The sequence below is a fragment of the Tamandua tetradactyla genome, chromosome 3 (assembly GCF_023851605.1).
Source record: "Tamandua tetradactyla isolate mTamTet1 chromosome 3, mTamTet1.pri, whole genome shotgun sequence".
Classification (NCBI taxonomy): domain Eukaryota; kingdom Metazoa; phylum Chordata; class Mammalia; order Pilosa; family Myrmecophagidae; genus Tamandua; species Tamandua tetradactyla.
The window spans coordinates 156,869,731-156,882,909 of record NC_135329.1 but is presented as its reverse complement, the minus strand read 5'-3'; positions in this window follow the sequence as shown (position 1 = coordinate 156,882,909).

The following is a 13,179-nucleotide window of genomic DNA, read 5'->3' as shown; positions in this document are numbered from 1 at the left end:
AAGTATTCTAAATAAATCTCTAAGGTCTAGTTGATTTTCAGTATCTTTCAAAACTTTTATTCCCTTTGTTGATCTTCTGTCTAGATGTCCATCCATTATTGAAAATAGTGAATTGATATCTCCTATTAATGCAGAACCATCTATTTCTCCATTATCTGTCAAATTTGCTTCACATATTTCAAGTTCTTTTGGTATATACACTCATCTTCTTGTTCCTCAAAACTGTTTTTGACTTAACATCTATTTTACCTCATATTAGTATAACTGCCTGAGCTGTCTTTTGGTTACAGCTTGCATAGTATATATATTTTTTCCATCTTTTCACTCTCAACCAGCTTGTGTCTTTGAATTTAAGGTGAGTCTCTTGCAGACAGTGTATAGTTGGGTCATCCTTTTATTAGCCATCTTGCCAATCTTTGCCTTTGACTAAAGAGTTTAATGCATTTACATTTAAAATCACCAATCATGCAGGTCTTTCTTTTGCCATTTTGCTATTTAGTCTTTGGTACTCATATTTTTTGTCTTCAATTCTTCTGATAATGCTTACTTTCATATTGATATGATTGTTTTGTTTAGTACCATATTGAGTTCCTTCTCATTTCTTTCTGGTATCTTTTGCATATTTTTTTGTGATTACAATAGGGTTAAAATTTAACATCCTAAGTATATAACAATCATATTTGATATGATATCAACTTGGCTTCACTAGAATATACATACACTGTTGCTATATCCTGCCACTCTACCACCTTTTTTGTACTTGTTACAAATTATCTTTGTGCAATTTATGTACAAAACCATAGAGCTATCATTACTTTTTATGTATTTGCATTTTTGCACATGTAGGAAGGAAAAAGTAAAGTTACATACCAAAAAAACACAATACAATAGCTCTGGCACTTATAATTTCCCATATGTTTATATACGGTAAATATATAAACATTTATTTTTATATATGCTCAGAGGTCTTTGTTTCTGTATGTCGCTTTGAACTAGTGTCTATTGTCTTTTCCTTTCAGTCTGATGAACTCCCTTTAGCATTGTCTGTAGGGCACATCTAGTGGTAATGAACTCTCTTAGCTTTTCTTTATCTGAGGATGTCTTAATCTCTCCCACATTTTTGAAAGACAGTCTCACTAATTATAAAATTGTTGGTTGGCAATTGCTTTTTTTCCAGCACTTTAAATATTTTATCCATTGCCTTCTTGCCTCCATGGTTTCTCATAAGAAATCAGCATTTAATCTTATTATTGGAATGCCTTTGTACCTACTATGTTGTGTTTCTCTGTGGCTTTCAGAATGCTTTCTCCTTGGCATTCAACAGTTTAACTATGATGTGTCTGGTCATTGGTTTCTTTGAATTTATCCTATTTGGGTTTTTTTACTTTTTTATGTTTTTATTTATTTTTTATTTGGCTTCTTGAACACATATTTTCTTGTCTTTCATAAAATTTTGGAAATTTTCTATTATTATTTCTTTGAATATTCCTTTTCCCCCTTTCTCTCTTTCCTCTCCTTCTGGAACTTCCATAATGTGTATATTGGTATGCTTGATGGTATTCCACAGGCCCCTTAGGCTATTTTTGCTTTTTTAATTCTTTTCTCTTTCTGCTACTCAGACTGATTCATTTCAGTTGTCTTGTCTTTGAGTTCAGTGATTTCTTCTTCTTCCATCTGTGATTGCTGTGGAAACTCTCCTTGGAATTTTTCATTCCAGTTACTGTGATCTTCAACTCCAGTTGTTCTCTTTGGTTCCTTTTAAAAATGTGTCCCTTTATTGACATTCTCATATTGTTCATTGTTTTCCTGACGTTCTTTAGTTCTTTATTTTCCTTCATTTCTTGAGCATATTGAAGAGATCTTTTAAAGGTCTTTGCTCTATATATCATAGCCTGGTCTTCATCATTGACATTTTCTGGATTTTTATCCCCATACTTTGGATGGGCCATCATTATTTGTTTCTTTGCCTTGTAATCTTTTTGTTGTACACAATATACTTTAATATTTTAAAATGTGAGCTCTGGAATTTACTCCCTGAGATGTCTGTTTCTTGCATTTATATACAGCTAGTGATCTGAGAGAGTTTTACTTCAGTGTTGGGAGCTAACAAAACCAAGCGCACTTAAGGAAAAAAAAAAACTTTCACAGTCTTTAAAAATTGTCTTGGGTTAGCTGGTATTCCACTTCAGAATTCAGCCCTCCTCTGAAGAAGCTCAGTCCAAGGTGAATATAAAGTGCAGGGTCTTTTCTGGGGCTATGTCTTGTTCTGGACTTTGCTTGCTAGTGGTCTTAGGAATTGCCCTGCTTACTGAAATTTGAATGCCCCTCTGACTCCCCAGGAAACAGACCTCTTTTATCCAGGTGTTCTACAGCAGGACTTAAATCAGTAAGCCTTTGCCCTGGTGGACAGACTCAATTGTTTCTCATTCTGCCTTCACTGTCTCAAGTAGCTCTTGCCTTGGGGGAAATTCTGGGAGTGGGAGCATACCAGAGAGGAATTTCCCAAGTCAGTCTTTTCCAGTCAGAACAAGGCCAGGTACCCATAAAGGAAGCACTGCCTGGCTTCCCAAAAGCTGCCTAGCAAATGCATCCCTTCAGCTGACCACCACAACTCTGAGGAAGCAGAGCATCCTGTAAAACCTTTTGAGGGGCAGGTTGGAACAGTGGCCACTCTCAGAGCTGGACTCCCAGTGATCTGCAGTAGCTAATGGAAAGCAGTGATCAGATCATACACCTCCAGATTGTGGGGTTCTAGGTCTTATGTCCCACTCTGGCACCAGGATGCTACACCACAGCTAGGTTTGAGTACCTCATTGCTGCCAGTAGGGAAACTAGGGATGAGTAATAGTAGCTGCTGTGTGGAGAACGAAGTGCACTGATATTTACCACCATTTACCAGCCTTTTCTTCTCGCTCTTCTCTGGATGCTGCACAATGTTCTACTGGATTCATGATGTATGAAAAAGGATGATACAACTCTATGAACTTGATCACATAAAAATGTATACTCAATTCTGTATAAACACACACAAGATTTAGAAGTACACAAAATGTAAATAGCTTGTGATTATAGGTGATTTTGTGTTCTTTGCTTCTTTTGATTTTCAGTTTTCCACAATGCACACATTAATTATTAATGTGCTAATTATTATTAACATTAAAATTATTAAAATGTTGAGGAAAAGCACTATTTTTATAAAAGTAAGGGTAGTACCTTTATTTTGTTTAAGATATAACGTTTGACAAAATATAGGATATTACAGTGTATGTCTTAGAAAATCGTACACTCCACAGTTTCCATGTGAGCCTTTTAAAGAAGAATGTATAGTTTCAAAATGTAATCTACTTCCATTTGCACACAGTCACTGAGGTTTAAAATATTTTTCAATATTGATGATGATGTTCTCTGGTTAAATAGAATTTTACAATGAAGTGAGCCATTCCTGCCACATATTAAATTCAAAACCAGAAAAAGAAAAGGGCTAAAATAGAAATGTAAGTCATTTGATAAACAAAGCAAATGTACATACCTTAAGATACTTTTAAAACATATTGTTATACTGGCCTGATGAACTACACTCAGGTTTCAAAACTAAAATAAGGGAATAAAAATCATTTGGAGTATAATGTCATAGGAAGCTCAACAGCTTAAAAGCCAAACAAATAAGGTCCCTTCATTTACTTTCAGCCACATGATTTTTCCTGCCACAGGAGAATCCTATTCCAAACAGACAGATCTCTTTTATGAAAAGGACTAGGATTTGAGAGTATACAAAGGGGACTGGAAGCGGACGTAGAGACCATGATCGTATAATTTAGATTAAAACACTCAGGACTTTCTATTTTCTCCAAAATATTTGGAACATCTCATCAATCAGTACAGGTTTCTAGTATGAAAAGCAAAGAATCCACTATATTATTTCCCTTTGTGAAAACTACCTAAAGTCAGAACTCAGAATCATTGTTGTTACAAAGCACAGATATATCAGTCAGGGTTCTTTAGAGAAACAGAATCAACAGGAGACATCTGTAAATATGAGGCTTATAAAGGTGTCTCACACAACCCTGGGAATGGAAGAGTGCAACATCTGCTGGGCAGGCTGTGAAGCTGGCAGTTCCAATGAAAGGTCTAAATGAATTGCACTGGAGAGAATGACTGGCTGAAGAAGCAATGTAACAGACTTCCTTTTCCTTAAAAGCCTGCTGCTGATTGGGTTATATTACTGGTGGGAGGCATGCCTAAGTTAATCATAGATATAATCAACCACAGATGCAATCAACTGACTGATGACTTAATATGCCAGCCTTCTGGTTTATCAACCAGCCATGAAATATCCTAGCAGCAGTGGTCAGGCCAGTGCTTACCTGACCAGACAACTGGGCATCATCACTTGACCAAGGTGACACCAGAAACTAACCATCACAGTCCAGCCCTTGTCAACTTGGCAGCTATACAATCACCTTGAAACATGCTTAATTTCCAAACAGTACACAGAAACAGACATATGTTCCATCTAACAATACTCAACTGCTCTGCATACAACAGGAAATGAACTACATCTCTCCAGCAAAGGATGCAAGTCCCTAGGCAATATTCACTTTCAAACTTCATATTTATGCCGCAATTTTAAACTATAACATGAACAATACAACTTTTGTTATATGACAAAAAGAAAATAAGATATTTGGTTATGTACAAATGCAAACATACTCATAACAAAACATGGAAAATAATTCATACAATCAGAGCCCTCATTTCTATAACTGGTGACATGGTCATAGTTCATATTTATCACTACCTTCTTCCACTACCCATTCCATGCTCGTTTTTACCCTAAGCAAGTACTGTAGCTGGCTGTGGTTCTTTGCCAGGTGGGATGACCCAAATCTTCATTCCTGAAGTTTCTGGGCCATTGGTAATCTTTCCTGAATTAGGTTGCTGCAGTTTTACATTGACTATAATCACAGGACATGATAGTACTAGGAGATGCCATAGGGACTCGCCTGTATTCCAGGAAAACTCTTCCTTACCTCCATTGTGTAGTTGCAGTTTTATTTCCCCTTTATAGTCAGGATCAGTCACCCTAGACAGAACAGTAATCCCCTTTCTTTATTTAATTGTATAATATAACATATATACAAAGCAAAGAAAGAAAAAAGCATAGTCTTCAAAGCACTCTTCAACAAGTAGTTACAGGACAGGTCCCAGAGTTTGTCATGGGCTACTATACCATCATCTCAGATTTTTCCTTCTAGCTGCTCCAGAATATCTGGAGGTTATAGGTTGCTGGAAAGTTACCCTAGAGCATGGATACTTTGTAAAAATCTTACATATTGCCCCAGGTGTTTTTTAGGATTGCCTGGAATGGTTTTGGTTGGAGTTTAGCAAGTTATGATAGGTAGCAATGTCTAACTGAAGTTTGTGTAAGAGCAACCGCCAGAGTAGACTCTCGACTCTATTTGAGCTCTTGCAGCCTCTGATACCTTATTTGTTACACTTTTCCCCCTTTTAGTCAGGATAACATTGTTGATCCCATGGTGACAGGACTGGACTCATCCTGAAAGTCATCACTCATGCCACCAGGGAGACTTTGACCCCTGGATGTCATGTCCTACGTAGGGAACTTTTATCCCTGGATGTCATGTCCCATGTAGCGGGGAGGGCAATGGTTTCACTTGCACAGTTGGGCTTAGAGAGAGAAAAGCCACATCTGTGCAACAAAAGAGGTCCCCTCCAGAAGTAACTCTTAGGCATACCTATGGGTAGGCTAAGCTTCTCTGCTACATACATAAGCTTCATAAGAGCAAGCCTCAAGATCAAGGGCTCGGCCTATTGATTTTGGTGTCCCTGATGTTTGACACAGTATCCAAGGTTTCCCCATTGGTAAAGTTTAGTAGTTCCATATTTTTTCTCCCATCCCTCAAGGAACTTTGCCAATACTTTTTTATTATCTGCTTATATATATTCTGAGATATATCCAGGCATTACAATAAGCTATACAGGATTAAAGGCCTTCATTTTTATTCTAGGCTCCCTGTGTTTTGATTGTCTAAATGAGCTAATTAGACAAGTTGAGTTAGATTATGTACTACAGAAAATTTCGGTTCTGGGCAAAATAAACCTTTCTTCCTTTGGTCTCAAAAAGCAGGTGAGGTTCTAAAATACACACAATATCTTCCTTACCCCTGTGTTCTGAATTACCTTAGTCCTGACCTGATCACCTTCATTTTTAATCTCTGAATACAAGGTTATACATACATATAAAACAGCCTCTAAATATTCAGAAATAATAATTACCACTGCGGACAAAACGTGACTGCTCAAGAGTTTGCAATCTAGGCTGTGTTTTCTTATAAATGAGACTATACAATAATTGCTCTTTTCTTTCTGGCTTATTTTGCCTCAACAAATCTCCCGTAGATTCATTCACAATGTTGCATGCCTCACAAATTTATCCCTTTTTGTAGCAGTGCAATATTTGAACATATGATTACACCATCATTCACCAAACGACTTCTAAGTCTGTGTATCCTTCAGCCACTTGCATTCATTATATCACGTATAATTCCATGTATAATTCCACAAAACTCCATAGAGGTGTTAAAACACTCTCACCCAAAGTCTTACCTCATATATACATACAATTAGAATATAATGTTGATATTTTGTGTCTCTCTCTTGCCAACTCACCCCATGGACTATCAGTGCCATCTCAATTACTAGAAACAGAGTCATTGGTGCCTGTGAGTCTTATCAGAGTAGAAAAAAACACTTGTAAAAACCCATTTTTAAAATTCTGTTTCTCAAGAACCACCCCACTCCTGGTACCAAGCCATATTAGTCAAATTCTCTAGATAAACAGAACCAACAGGAGATTTATGAAGGTTAGATGTAAAAAGGTGTCTCATGCAATCATGGGAATGCAAGGGTCCAAAATTTGCAAGACAGGCTGTGGAGCTGGCAGCTCCAACGAAGGGTCTGGACAAACTCCACAGGAGAGGCTTGCTGGCTCAAGCAGTGAAAAGTCTCTCTTCTTCCTTAAAAGTCTTTAATTGGTTTATCTCATTGTTGGGGAGGGGGTGGTGTGCCTTAGTTGACAGTAGATGTAATCAGCCACAGAGGCAATCAACTGACTAATGATTAAATATGCCAGCTTTCTGGTTTATCAGCCAGCCATAGAATATCCTTGCAGTAATGGTCAGTTGCCTGATCAGACAGCTCGGCATCATCACTTGGCCAAGTTGACACTAGAACCTAATCATCATGACAGAAAATCAGAAATTGCTACCGATTTCCTCATCATCTCATGTTAGTAATAATGAATATATTATAATACTAGCACAAATAAGTAATCTCATCATTCTTTTCCCAACAGTAAAATAAAGTTATTAAATTTATATTAAAGTTCTATGGCAGCTAATAATCAATTTGCCAGCATTATGAGTGATGCAGACCATATATGATCAATTGCTTTGGCTACCATACGTACATCATTTCATTGGACAAAACCCAGAAAATTGGCTCCTTAATGTCTATTTTTCCCATAATGAATAATCTCATTAATTTTTCTACTGCAAATTTAGACATTATTTTTTTAGAAAGTGTTAGCTTTACTACTGAAATAGCATAATTTTTGTTTTTTAAAATGTACCTTCCATTACTTTTAATGCCTCACTGATTAATTATACCGGTTGAACAGAAATCCAGTCTAAATGTGCATTGGTATTTACTTTACCTGTAGTTAATTATCTTGGAAATTTAAGCCACTAATGATATAGCACAAAAGTAAGGGTATATTATAACATCTACATTTTTCATGCATATCATCTAAGCTGCACTGAGTTTGTCTCATGAGCACATTTGTCAATACTTATAAGAAGCATAAGAGTGGATGTAAAGTAAGAAACAACAACTTTAGCAGTTAGGAAAAATGTTGAATCCTAGGCCCCCAAATTTGCAAAGTTTTCCATGGCAAGATTAACCACCAAAATTCTCAGCATATAATCATTTCCCAAGATGCCCCCAAAACAGGAGTCGCTGAAGAGTCATTAAAACTGTTTTCACACTTAAACCCACTTTCCCACACTCCTGCCAACTCTATCATTGAAATAAATCAAACTCCATTTTTTAAAATGGCATTTAAACCAACAATGCATTTGAGTCTACTTTTATTCCTCTCTTTCTTATCCTAAAAGCTTTTAAGGAATTAAAAGTTATAATTCCATCAGTACTAGTCTAGTTAAAAAAGTTTTTCTTTAAAAAAGGAAAATGAGGGATACAGATAAAACAAATAACTTGGAATTTGTTTACATGAGTAACACTGAAAAGATACGTGAATGTAGGTTACAAACTTATTTCAAATGTCAGGGATTATAGTATTTCTGTATTAGCAGATCCATGACTCTTTCAATCAATATTTGCTACTTCAACTCAAACATCAACAATATTTCTCAGACTAATTAGCTATATAAATGGTGATTTTTTCTCCAATTACAGAACCTTGGTTATTATCACCCAAATTACTCCAAAGAGGCTTTTTAAAATTTGAGGTATCAAATAAACTTGTTTTTTGCAGATTCAATTTCCTTCTCCTTTGCTGATGAGAGATAAGGGAGCAATAAGCTTTCAAATTGGGCCTTTGCTAAAATTACTATGAACAATACAAACCTGATTGGGTCCTGATAATCACTCATTTTATCACGTCCACTCCTCCCACCGTGGTTCATTTTGATAATAAACAGAAAATTTCTTAATCTAAATATTGTGTTTTGATGATCATAGAATAGTATCTACAGACCTCTTAAATGCTGAATTTCAAGATAGATGGCCTTTGCTTGTTTATGTAGCCAAACTTTTATTACTTTTCTTAGACACAGAAGAAAACTGCAGTAAATGAGTATGTAATCTTGAAATTCAGAGTACAGTAATAGAAGGAAGATATTGTTCCAAGGCAAAATCATACATCTTAAAATGAACCATCATTTTTAAAACTTCTTCTCCTTATCCTACATGGAAAACCACTATCATTAATTTTGACCCAACCTCTCTCTCATTTATATCAATAAATCCCTTGACAAGTTTAAAAATTTTTCCACCTTTATTGTCTGACAAAGACAACCCACTGTGAGAAATAATGGTGCTCATAAATGGGAGGCAAAGAAGTAATAACAGTTTCATTTACAGGCCATTAAACAATAAACCAGCTTAGAGGAAGGATCTTTGTGTAAGGCCATAGACTGGACAAGCATATTTCAGATGGGTAAATTCATAAGAATACCTCAGCATTTCTTCTTCACGGAATTCTGAAGGAAAGCTGCCTTTACAATAATAATGATCTATAATGCACTCCAGATATTGAGTGCTAAGCAACAGAATTATGTTATTCAAATGATACCTAAATGCTTTCATTAATTAATGAAACAATTGTTAAATTCATTATGTTCTAAGTGCAACATGCTCTTTGCTATGTATCTCAGTTTTCTCTGATGTTATAAACCCACATGACACAAGCTCACACACATATACATAAAACACATATGCAAACACATACAGAGAAATCCTGAAAAAAGGACCATAGCAAGGCAAGAGTTCTCAAAATATGTGCTTACCATTTTGATCCCACAAAATTCAAAGAAATGTATTTTCCTGAAATAATTCAGAAATGTAGATAAATCAATCAATACTTACCTCAGCAGTTTCTTTCTTAGCCTCCTTGCTCAGAAAATACTTTCCTAGGCAGAAAGTCAGATTTTTTCCCTATATTTCTTTATTTTGCCTCCAAATCCTATTCCTCACAATCTTCCCCATTTCAGTAATTGGCAACTCCATCCTATCGATTGTTTATCATAGTTCTGTGTCTTCTATACTTAAAAAGGGAATTACATAACCCATACACTATTGTCTGGTGATATGGGCTCAACATAATGTTTTTTGAGATTTTTCATACAGTTGAATATCAAAATTTTGATCCTTTTTATTGCTGTCATTTTTTATTCTGGAATTTCCAGTTTGAGGGTATTAAGAATAAAGTTGATATAAACATTCTTCTAAAAGTTATTTTTGTAAAGACAACTTTGTATTTCTCTTAGGTAAGTATCTAGAAGTGAAATGGTTGGTGTCCAGGTATCAATTTATTGTCTCTCAACTCCAAATTTAGCCTTCAGTTCTAGTTCTGTGTTAATGTAGCTGGACCGGGTGAGTAGGTTTTCCTTTACCAGCTAGTATAAGGTTGAGTTTGTCAGTAGAGGGCATGGAAGAAGAAAGGGATTTCTCTTCCTGGTTCCACTACTCCTTCAGCCTCTTGCAGAGCACATGGTTGTTGCAACACCCAGTGATACTGTCACATGATACCTGTAAGCGGCTTTCCCGGGCACCTTCTCAGTAGATTTTACAACAATTCCAAAACTCAGAACTTGTTGATGAGTTGAGGAAGGTTGATGTCTTCCTCTAGCACTCCAGAGGCCAGATGTCTAATGACTTCCTCCAGTGCAGTACCTTAACAAACTTTCCCACCATCTTGTAAACCAAGGCTGTGCTCTTTCCAATCAAGTCGGTATCTCAACCAGGGTTGGCAGGGGATAGGGGATATTTGGGAGTGCTTTATCTTAGTTTAGGAGTAAGATATCCCTATATCTACTATTTTTATATTCTTTTGAGTTTTCTTTACTACTCAGTAATCAATCTTCCCTTACTCCATTCCTCTGATAATTCTTCATACTAAACTCTGTTCAAATGTTCTGTGGTTTCTGTCTCCTAATCGGTCTCTTACTGACACAACTGGGTTACAGAGAAAAGGTATTTCTAATTTTAAAAGAAACTTTCAAAATAGTCTTCCAAAAAGAGAGCACAGTTTTACACTCCCATTGGCAATATATGAGAGTTCCTGATGCTCTACTTTCACAACAATATTCGGAGTTGCTGTAGTTTTAATTTAATCATTATAGTGGCTGTGATTTGGCATTTTACTGTGGTTTTAATTTTCTTTTCCCTGATGGCTTATTGCTTAGTCATTATTTGCATATATTAATTTGTGAAGAGTCTGTCAAAGTCTTTCATGAATTTTTATTTAGGTTGTTTGTCTTATTATGGAATCACAAGTTCTCTTTAAACATTCTGGATACAATTTTTGACTACTCTATTCATTTCTTCCAATCAGTAGTAGGCCTATTTATTTTCTTAACTGTGTTTTAAATAGCAAAAGTTTTTAAGTATCACGAAGTCGAATTTATCAGTTTTCTTCTTTTGTGTTTATTTTTTGTGTCTCAAGAAATCTTTCTCCACTTCAAGGGGCATGAAGATATTATCCTATACATTCTTCTAGAAAGTTCTTAACTTTAGCTTTTACATTTAAGTCAATGATCCATCTTGAATAAATATTGTATTAGGCATGAGAATGTGGTCTAGTTTTTCTTCTCTCCTCATGAATAACCAGCTTTTCTAGCATGACATTTTAAAGACTTTGCTTTGGGTGGGCCACGGTGGCTGAGCAGGAAGAGTTCTTGCCTGCCATGCCAGAAACCTAGATTCGATTCCTAGTGCCTGCCGATGCAAAAAAAAAAAAAAAAAAAAAAAAAAAAAAAACAGAGTTTACTTTCTCCCACTGAATTTCTTCAGTAACTATGTCAAAAAATGAATTGGTTATTAATGTATAGGATTTTTTTTTTACTCGCCCTTCTTTTCAATGACCTATGTATCCAACTATTCTTATGCAACTATATCACTTTCTTCATTAATGCAGCTATTCTAGTTTGCTAGCTTCCAGAACGCACTATACAGAACAGAATGGCTTTTTAAAAGGGGAATTTAATAAGTTGCTAGTTTACAGTTCTATGGCCAAGACAATGTCCCAATTAAAACAAGTCTATAGAAATGTCCAATCAAAGGCATCCAGGGAAAGATACATTGGTTCAAGAAGGCTGCTGAAGTTCAGGGTCTCTCTCTCAAGTGAGAAGGCACATGGCGAACATAGTCAGGGCTTCTCTCTCATCTGGAAGGGCACATGGTGAACATGGCATCATCTGCTAGCTTTCTCTCCTGGCTTCCAGTTTCATAAAACTCCCTGGGAGGCGTTTTCCTTCTTTATCTCCAAAGATCACTGACTCGTGGACCCTCTGCTTTGTGGTGCTGCAACATTCTCTGCTCTCTCTGAATCTCTCATTCTCCAAAATGTTTCCTCTTTTATAGGACTCCAGAAACTTATCAAGACACACCTAAATGGGTGGAGACATGTCATCACCTAATGTATTTTAATAACCATTCTTGATTTGGTTACATGTCCAGGGAGATGATCTAATTACATACGGTATTAGATAGGGATTATTCTGCCTCATTTATGAGATGGGATTTTTATTATAACATGGCTTTTCTAGGGTACATACATCATTTCAAACCAGCACAGCAGCTTTGCAGTATATTTGCAAACGGGTAATATAAGTCATCCAAGCTGGTTATTTTATTTCCAAAATTGGCTATTCAAGTCCCTTTGCAGTTCCATACATTTTATTATCAGCTTGGCAATTTCCACAGTAAAAGCTTGCTGGGATTTTGAATAGTATTATTATTTTTTTATATAAACATCAATTTGGAGATTTCAACAATTTAATAATATTGAATATTTTTTTTGAGGTGGGGAGTGGCAGGACATGGTCTAGGAATCAAACCCAGGTCTATTATTGAGTATTTTATACATGAAAATGGTGTGTCTCTCTATTTATTAATGTTTTTAAATAATTTCTTCATCAGTGCTTTTTGTCAGGAAGTTTAAGAAGTTTAATTCCAAGTGTTTTGATGCTTTTATAAATAGTATTTTTATTTCACTTTCAATTGTTTATTGCTGAGTATAAAGAAATTGATTTTTTATTACCCCATTAGCCTGAAATATCACTTAATTATTACTACTAATACTTTTTGTAGATTCTTTAAAATTTTCTATGCACATAATCATGTCACCTGTAAATAAAGATAGTTCTGCTTTTTCCTTTCTAAACTGTATGCCTTTTTCCTTTTCTTGTCTTATTTCAGTAAGTAGGGCTTCCAGTTACAAGGTTAAATATATTTCATGACATGAGAATGTTTTGGCTTCTTTCTGATCATTGGGTTTAAGCATTTTATATCATCATTAAACAGAATGAACTAATTAAAAGTTTTCTGTAAATGCCTTTTATCAGGTTGAGGAAGTTC